Source organism: Neovison vison, chromosome 13 (assembly GCF_020171115.1).
Source record: "Neovison vison isolate M4711 chromosome 13, ASM_NN_V1, whole genome shotgun sequence".
Lineage (NCBI taxonomy): Eukaryota > Metazoa > Chordata > Mammalia > Carnivora > Mustelidae > Neogale > Neogale vison.
Window position 1 is genome coordinate 45,062,765 of NC_058103.1, and position 9,592 is coordinate 45,072,356.

A 9,592-nucleotide genomic window follows, 5' to 3' on the forward strand; every position below is an offset into this window, starting at 1 on the left:
CGCCCGGGGTTCTAGGACTAGACGTCGGGGCAACCTCGCCGGCTGCGGGAGCCGGAGTGCCAATCACGACGCCGCCTGCAGGGCTCGCCCCGCCCCTCCTGCTCCCGTCCCGAGCAATTGGCTTCGCAGAGGGGCGGTGCCCGGACTGACTCACGGGATTGGTACCCGGAGAGCGTCCGTCTGTCCTAGCGGTGAAGGCTTTTCTGCGGCAAATTCTAAACGCTCATCGCGGCCAAAGCTGTCCAAGACTCAGGTAAGGTTTTTCTGATGACACAGAGAGGAGGCACGGTCCGAAATCCACGTCACAGAGTCTAAATCCCGCATATTGGATCCGCGGCAAATTTGAGAGGAGGAGAAGAGCCGGCATCTTGGGTTCTACAAAGCGAAGTAGTAGTCCCGCACCTGCTCTTGTTTGGTCTAGACAAGTTACTGTTAGAGACTAGGAAAGACCGGAAGGAGTCTCACGAGCAGTTTATACGAGCCTTGTCGGCCTTCTCAAGTTGGATTTAGTGATAGACGAAAATTAGCGTTGCGTATCGGGATTCTCATAGAAGTACATCAACTGTCCGTCCACTCCCTTCCTCTTCTTCTCCCCACCCCCCGCCGCCCTCAAATTAGAATTAGATCTTTGAATTTTCCCATTCATTTTTACTTTAACAATAATTTAAAATATGTATGTATGTCTGTATTTTTTAGCTAGAAGAAGCCTTTAAATAAAGGAGCGAAATGCTTATTCCTTCTCCTCCTCCCCGTTCAGCCAGCTCCATCAAGGTAGCCTCCCTGGAAGTCTCTCACACCTCCCCTGAGAGCTCAGCGGTTTGCGTTTAGCTCTTGGCCACACCCAGTTACCGCGGAGACAGGGGAACGCAGTCTTTTATTCTGAGCAGCAACACCCCCTGCTACAAATTAGGGTTTTGTTATCAAGGAAGAAAGGGACAGAGGACCATGGGGTAGATAGGTAGTACCCCTTCCACACTCCAAATCGCTAGTAAAATCAATGCTGGAGAAAGATGAGATAAATTTGTTGTATGGCTTCACAGGTCTTTTGGCAAATGATCCTGTATTGTATGGAGTAGTGTATATGTTGTTGTATATGTATGTAGTAGTAGTAGTATATGTATGGAGTGATGCTGTGTAAGCAACTTAGTTCAACAACATAATTTTTAACAGCTACATATATGATAGTATATAGTTTATCACTGGGCAATTTTTTTTATTATAAACAACACTGCAACGAACATTTTTTCAAAAAGATTTTACTTATTTATTAGAGAGAGAGAGCACAAGCAGGGGTAGAGGCAAAAGGAGAGGGAAAAGCGGGCTCCCCACTGAGCAAGGAGTGAGACAGGGGGCCGATCTCAGGACCCAGAGATCATGACCTGAATGGAAGGAAGATGCCCATCCCACTGAACCACCCAGGCGCCCCTGCAATGAACATTCTTAAAGCTAAAACATTTCTTTAGGTGAAATCCTAGAAGTGGAACTTTTAGTTCAAAAAGTTTGTACGTTTTAAGCCTTTAGGGAAACAATGCTCTCCAGAAATACTGTTTTGACTTATGCTTCCACACTTTCATCCTCAGTTTTACGATAAAGAATTTTCATAATGAAAACAAGAAATTCCAAGTTAAAGTGGCATATTAAACATATGCCTATAATTTTGCTATCTCCCCAAACTCTACTAAAACTACAGTAAAGGGATGTAAAAAATAAATCAACAAAAACAGAACAGGAAATAAAATAACAGCAGCACATATTGGAAGATGGAAAACAGCTGAACAAGGATTATTCACTAACCAGACTCAACTTAAAACCGACTCAACTTGACTTACACTGAAGAATTCTCAAAAGGAACAGGAACTAACACAAATTTGGATATCTGCTTTGGATATCTGGATATCCGTTTGGATATCTGTATATCTATTTGGATATCCATTTGGATATCTGCTACAACTATTCAAACTTGTCACTTTACTTCCAACATTGATTCTTTCTAACATATAATACATAATACACACTGCCGGCAAAAAAAAAAGTTTTAACATGTATCTTCATTTTTAAACATTATTTTATTCCACCATCTCACATCCTTGATTGCCGTGCTACATATCCTTGAGGATGAAGTATTAAGTTCTTTGTTTGAGATACCCACCCACTTACCTCTTACTTACTCATTCACAAAATGTTTATTGAGTGTCAGGTATGTGCCAGACACTGTAGAAGGCATTAGGGTACAATAATAAGCCAAAATGACATATCTCTATTCTAATGGAGTTTATCATTTAATGGAAAAGACAAACATTAATCATAGAACCTTGGGGGCACCTGGGTGGCTCAGTGGGTTAAAGCCTCTGCCTTCTGCTCAGGTTGTGTTCCCCGGGGTCCTGGGATCCTGGGATCGAGCCCCACATCAGGCTCTCTGCTCAGTGGGGAGCCTGCTTCCTCCTCCCCTCTCTCTCTCTGTCTGTCTCTCTGCCTACTTGTGATCTCTGTCTGTCAAATAAATAAATAATAATTTTTAAAAAATCAAAGAACCTTGAACAAAATATAAAGGCAAAATTATAATAAGTGCTATTAAAAAGAGATACATGAGCTATGAAGGCATATAATGGGAGAATGGTGAAACTCAAGGAAAATCTGGAAAACTTTCCCTGAAAAACAGATGATTGAGCTGAGAGCTGATGGAGAGAGGAACAAGAGGGGAGGAAAGGAACAGGAGGGAAGAAAGAATTTAGGACAGAGCTCTAGCATGTGCAAAGGCCTTAAGGTGGGAGAAATCATAGCACACCAGAGAAAATGAAAAGCCAATGTGCCTAAAGCATGGAGAGTGAGGAGGAGCATGTGGGGTATGAAAAGGAGAGATAAGTAGGGCCCAGACCATATGTGAGTCTTCCTATTTTAACTACTTAACTGTACCCTTAGAGCAATGAAAAGCCACTGATATGATTGAAGAAGGGGCATGTTATGGACTGAATTATGTCTCCCTAAAATTCATATGCTGAAGTTCTAGACCCCAGTATAATTGTATTTGTAGATGGAGCCTTTAAGGAAGTAATTAAACTTAAGTGGGGTCATAAGGGTAGGATGCTAATTCAATAGGACTAGTACCCTTATAAAAAAAAAAAAGAGAGAGAGAGATAGAGAGAGAGAAACCAGAGATTGCTCTCTGTTGTGCAAGTATATACAGAGAAAAGTCCATGTGGGACCCAGTGAGAAGGCAGCTGTCTGCAAACCAAGGAGAGTGTTCTCTCCAGAAAACCTGCTGGCACCTTGATCTTTGACTTCTTACCTCAAGGATTGTGAGAAAATGAAATTCTTTTGTTTTAGCCACTCTGTCTGTGGTGTTCAATTATGGTAGCCAGGCAGACTAATACAGGGAGTGACATTCTCTTTGCATTTTCAGTCATTTTGGCTATTGTGTAGAAAACTTATTGGCAGGAGGTTAGGATGGATATAATTGAATATGGGGATATCAATTAACAGATTCTTTAAAAAGTCTAGGCAATTTCGGCTCAGATCATGATCTCAGGATCCTGGGATCAAGCCCCACGTCGGGCTCTCTGCTCAGCAAGGAGCCTGCTTCCCGCTCCCTCTCTCTGCCTGCCTCTCTGCCTACTTGTGATCTCTCTCTGCATCTAATAAATAAATAAAATATTTAAAATAAATAAATTAAATAAAATAAAAAGTCGAGGCAAAAGTATTAGTAACTCTTACTAGGATAGGGACGGAGACTTGCAGTGAAGTGGATTATTAGTTAGAAATTATTGCATTTATAAGTGACAAAACTTGAAACAAAACAGTAATTCACTTGAGATAGAGATGTATTTCTCTTTCAGGTGAAAGTCTGGAGGTGGGTCAAGGCAGGACTGATATGGTGCACAGTGCAAGGGACCCAGGCTTCTGTTTTCCTCCAACGTGTGAAGCCCCCATTCCCAAGATCACCTTATGGTTCAAGATGCGTGCTGTAGCTCCAGCCATCATTTCCATATTCTTGCTACCAGCAAAGAGGTAAGAGAGGGAAAATGAGAGTACTTCTGTTTAAGGAAACTCTAAGGAGGCACCACTTATTCCACTGGCCACAACATAGCCTCATGCCCACCTTTAACTGGAAAGGTTGGAAAATACAGTCTCTGTTCAGGGCAGCCACCTCTATTGTTGAACACTATTGCTTCTGTTCAAGGTGGTACAGAGCCAAATGCAAATCCCAGGAGGGGCAGAGGGAGAGAGAGAATCTTAAGCAGCCTCCATGCCCCATCGAGGAGCTGAACAATTGGAATTTGGGATTAATGCGGGGCTCCATCTCACAACCCTTAGATCATAACCATAGCCTAAATTAAGAATTGGGTGCTTAACTGACTGGGCCCCCAGGCGCCCCTCTTTTCCTTCTTTCTTAAAGAGAAAGTGGACTGCCAATTTCAGTCTCTTCAGCTTCTCCAGTACCATACCTATTTGGATGCTTTACTCCAACCCCGTCCAGCACCCACCCCCTTCCCATTCTGAGACTGCAGCCTGGAGGGGAAGCCTACATCAGTACAGTATGGCCTGTTGTACTTAGTCAAGCCCCACCTTCTTGCCATGCTCCAGCACATTGGAAGGGAAAGCCTTCCCTTCCTTAACACTCTACAAATACAGGCCTTCTGTCCTGGCCTCAGTTTCCTCTACCACATGGCATAGACTGAATGCCACTTTGAGTTTTGCCATAGTCTGGATTTTGAATTGTTAGTGGAGCTTTAAAATTTTATAAAACTTTTCTCAGTAGTTTCTGGCTTTTTCTAGATTACTCTGTTTCTGGGGATTCAAAAATCCCATTTTGGTAGCCAAAAGCTGCTTGCTTTCTTCTGCATTCCCAGCATCACAGTTCTGTTTATCCTTTGAGGCTTATGCATGCTTCTGACTGACCAAGGAGGAAGTCTCATAAGAGAAATGCAAGTAAATATTAACATGTTTTTAAAAATTATTATCTGCATTATATAATTTTCTTGGAGCTGCTAACCCTTTCATTTTCTATGGTCTTTCTTTAGCCTACATTATTTCTTGGAAGGGCAAATTTATGTCTATGTGAAGACACCAGTAGGAACATAATAATCATCATAACTCTGAGTTTCAAACTTTGAGACAACTATTGCCCAACCAAACTCAAAGAATGTACAATTGGGTATAATCCCATAGAAAGGAATTGTGAAAAATCTTGTATGAAGTACCTCGGCATAACCTGACTCCTTGTAGTCCATTGAATTTCCAAGTCCCTCTAGTAAAAACTTCTCATGTTCTTAGCTGTTGGGCTTCATCATCTATGTATATACTATGTGACGGGAGGCTACCTGAAACTCATTCCAACTGAGCTGACACTGATGATTTATGTGGTACATGGTCTGTGGCCCAAAGCTTAGGACATTCATCTAGGACAGTGGTTCTTGATTAGGGTTGCTTTTCCACCTCTGTGCCCGGGCAACATTTGCCACTGTCTGGACGCATTTTGATTCCCAGTGTGGGGAGGTGCTCCTGGCCTCCAGTGCAACCTCCACTCCCCCAGGCCCCGTATGGTATTTGGAATTCTGCTAAACACCCTACAATGCATAGCACACTGCACCCCACAACAAAGAATTATTTAATTCCAAATGTCAGTATTGCTAAGTTGAGAAACTCTGAGACAGAAAAATTCTTTTTTTTTTCTGGGCACTTCTCACCAAATAAATCACTGTTTCCATATTGGTCCAGGCCATATCTTCCCTGGATTACCACAGTCACCTCCTAAATGGTTTTCTTGCTTCTCTATCTCCCATAGTCTATTCTTTTAAAATTTGTTTTACTTTTTATAAAAATTTAATTTGTCATGTACATATAATAGAATTCATTACATCACATGTACAGTTCTGTGAGTTTTAACAAATGCCTAGAGGTCATTATTAGCACCATTAGGTCAACATTAGCCCCATCAAGGTACAGAATGGCAGCTCAATTTTCCAAGTCTTTATTATGCTCTTTGGGTCTGTCCCTCCCAGGAACTGGGGTTAATCTGAGTCTTGGCAAAGGCTTATATTGTAGGTAAGTCCTCTAGTCTCTGCTGTGCTTCTGTGGGTGTGTTCTGCATACATGGACCTAGGGGTGTGTGCCTGTTGTCTGTTTCAAACTCTGCTCTTCAGGACTTCCCTTACATACTTGGGCTCCCTTATCCTGTTCTGGTCTGAAAGATGGGGCTCTCCATTCTACACTGTTGCACAGTTCTGTGTGACTGAGCCTGACCTGCAGATGAAATGGCAAGAGAAAAAAAAGGAAAAAAAAATAACTGGCACACCTTCTTCACTACGCATAACAGGACCCCTTTCCAAATTCCTCACAGAAAGATGGATTTTCTCTCAGGTTTTAGGTGCCAGTGTTCCTGCCCTGCTGAGACAAAGCTAATGATTTTGGCGGTTGGTGTTGTTCTCAGGGCAGGGCAACGAGAGGAAAAAAGGGGAAGGGGGAAGAATTCCTTCCACATTTCTCCTGTTCCACAGTCTTCCCTGATCCAGCCTGCTCTCCTGTCAGGCAGAGGAGGAGGAAAATGTTAGGTCCATGGTCAAAGGAGTGAGACTGATACAAAGCGAAGGTCAAGCAAAGCTTTATTTCACGCCAAGCATTGAGAATCAAACTGACTGGCCAGGCCAGTCTCTTGCAAAGAGGCAACCTCTCTCTTCTTTACAGACTAGCTTTTAAGGGCAAAGGCCATGTGGTTGGGCCTGGCCACACACAGGTGACCAATGAGATTGTAACACAGAGAAAGCTGCACAGTCCTGCTAGGTCACACATAAGTGACCAATTGAATTACAATTTGCCCTATAGTAGATATTTGAACTAGCCTATCACCTTGGTCAGAATTGGCACCCAAAGGGCAGGGTCCATACTCCTTGGTAGCTAGGACACAGTATGTGCCCCCACCAACTGGATACCTCCACCTGGCCTGACCCACCCTTATATTTGGGCTTTGTTACCTGGGACTGGTTTCCAGGACTTGTTTTTAAGTAAGTTCCCTGAAGGGGTGGGGCCAGGGTCAGGATGGAGCTGCTCTGGCTAAATAGGCCTTTACAGAAAAAAGAACAAGAAAATTCACTGACACCCTACTGGTTATGCTTCAGGTTCTACCTTCTTGTGGTAGAAGACCTAAAATTAAGGTCTTCTGTTATGTGCCGTCACATTTGGTAACACTGGGTATGACCTAAGTTCAAGCTCTACTCCCTACTCTGCTCGCGTAGTTAAGGTTCTCATGGGGACCAGGCACAGTGCCGGCTTATTCTTCAATGGCAGGCTTCAGATTCCCCCGCCGGCCTGGGCACCACACCCTCTTTAAGCGTGTCTCACATAGACTAGTTCTTTGTTCACTGTGTTCCCAAGGGCAACTCCCTGGCCCTGCATGGCATTTGGTGTCTCCCTCCCCCAGACTGAGTATTTTGACGAGGAAACTGCTGTCAGTGGCATCTGCCTAGTGTTGAGGGTTATGTGTTTGGCTATCTCTATAACCCCGGAGCAGGAATGCTCCTTCACAAATAGCAAGAAGAGTCTACGGCCATACCACCCTGAACGCGCCCGATCTCGTCACAAATAGCAAGAAGAGGAGACCATCAAAACATTTCCTTCTGCAGTTTATGGGCTAGTTTGTTATTATTTACTCTTCAGAGTCCTCAGGTAGTTGTGTTTTTATTCTGTCCAGAGATTTTAGTTATAATCAGTGAAAAAAAGGGATTGTAGCTTGGTTATTCCATCTTGCTGGCTCTGGAAGTACCTCTGTCCCTACAGTCTAACAAAACAGCAGAAAAGTATCGTCTTAAAAGGACACTAAGTCAGAATGATCCTGCTAAAATGTGTGACAGTCCACATCATTCCCCTGCTCAATGTCTCCAATAACACTATATCTTCACTCTGTAAAAGCCAGAGTCCTTATGATCATTTACAAGGCTGTAAGATCCAACCCTCCAATCCCTCTATGACTTCATCTACAACTCACCCCAGCGCATCCATTCCAGTCATTTGATTGCTTTTTTTTGTCCCCTGTAATAGCATGTATGCTTCTGCCTCTGGGCCTTTGGAGTGTTGTTTCCTCCATGTGGAATGTTCCTCCAGATATCTACATGGCTAATCTTCACAGCTTCAAATCTTGGTTCAGACATGACCTTCCCTTTTCTTTTTTTTTTAAAGATTTTATTTATTTATTTGACAGAGAGAGAGATCACCAGTAGGCAGACTGGCAGGCAGAGAGATGGGGGAAGCAGGCTCCCTGTTGAGCAGAGAGCCCGATGTGGGGCTGGATCCCAGGACACTGAGATCATGACCTGAGCCAAAGGCAGAGGCTTAACCCACTGAGCCACCCAGGTGCCCCAGACATGACCTTCCTAATGAGAAGTAGGACTACTACCCTATTTAAAATCACAAATCCCTCCTCCCCTGCACTCCCAATCTCTCATTTCCTATCCCCTCCATACACTAATCACCTTCTAACATACAATATTGTTTACTCATTTTTTATTCTTGTTTTCTGTTTCCTCCCCATTCGGAGGAGGAGGGATGGTCGGGATGTTTAATCTGTTTGGATCTTGGTGCCCAGGACAGAGCTGATTACATAATGAGCCCTCATTAATATTTATTGCTGGAATAAACAGGCGGGAATATATAAATAATACAAATATACTTTAGCAGGCCTGCTGTTACAGAGAAAAAAGGACTTAGAAAAAATTCAGGCCAGAAAAGATTATTCTAATTCTGATCTTCCGTTAATTTTTACTTAGAATACCCCTTTACCATTGACCCTGATCTTGTCTTCATGTCAGATGCCTGACATGGGATAAAACACATTTCAGTGACTTCAACACATCTTAGTATTGATAGGTTCTTCACCTTTTTATACAGGTTAGCCAAGCAGAAAAGTTTTGGAAAACATTCTGGAACCCCCTTCATGAACAACCCAAGTTAGATGGCATTTCCAAATCCCATTTAAAATAGCTGCAATAGGGACGCCTGGGTGGCTCAGTTGGTTGGACGACTGCCTTCGGCTCAGGGCGTGATCCCGGAGTCCCGGGATCGAGTCCCACATCAGGCTCCCAGCTCCATGGGGGAGTCTGCTTCGCTCTCTGACCTTCTCCTCGCTCATGCTCTCTCTCACTGTCTCTCTCTCTCTCAAATAAATAAATAAAATCTTTAAAAAAAAAAAGCTGCAATATTTTTTGTGGTTAAAACACTTGTATAGAATGAGTTAGAAGTTTCTGTACATAGTCTATATTAATTTTTTACCTCCCATAAAAGAAAATAAATCACATTTTTACCAGTGTTCTTATCTTGTCAGTATACCCAGTCCAACCTTTCTTTGGTTTGATATAAAACCAACCATTTCATAGCCAGTAACACTTGGGAAACATTAAAAAACCAGAATGAAAGGGGAGGGGAAAAAATAACAATGGGTTTTCTTTTTATCAGGTGTGATGTTATGCAGCTTAATGTTAAATTTTTCACCATTTCCTCCAATTTCTCTTATAGATGGGGAGAGAGGAGATCTGGGGAAAAGGTGCAGAGTTCGTGGGAGAATCTATGTTAAAGTCGAATATAATAAGCTGATGGACCACTAACA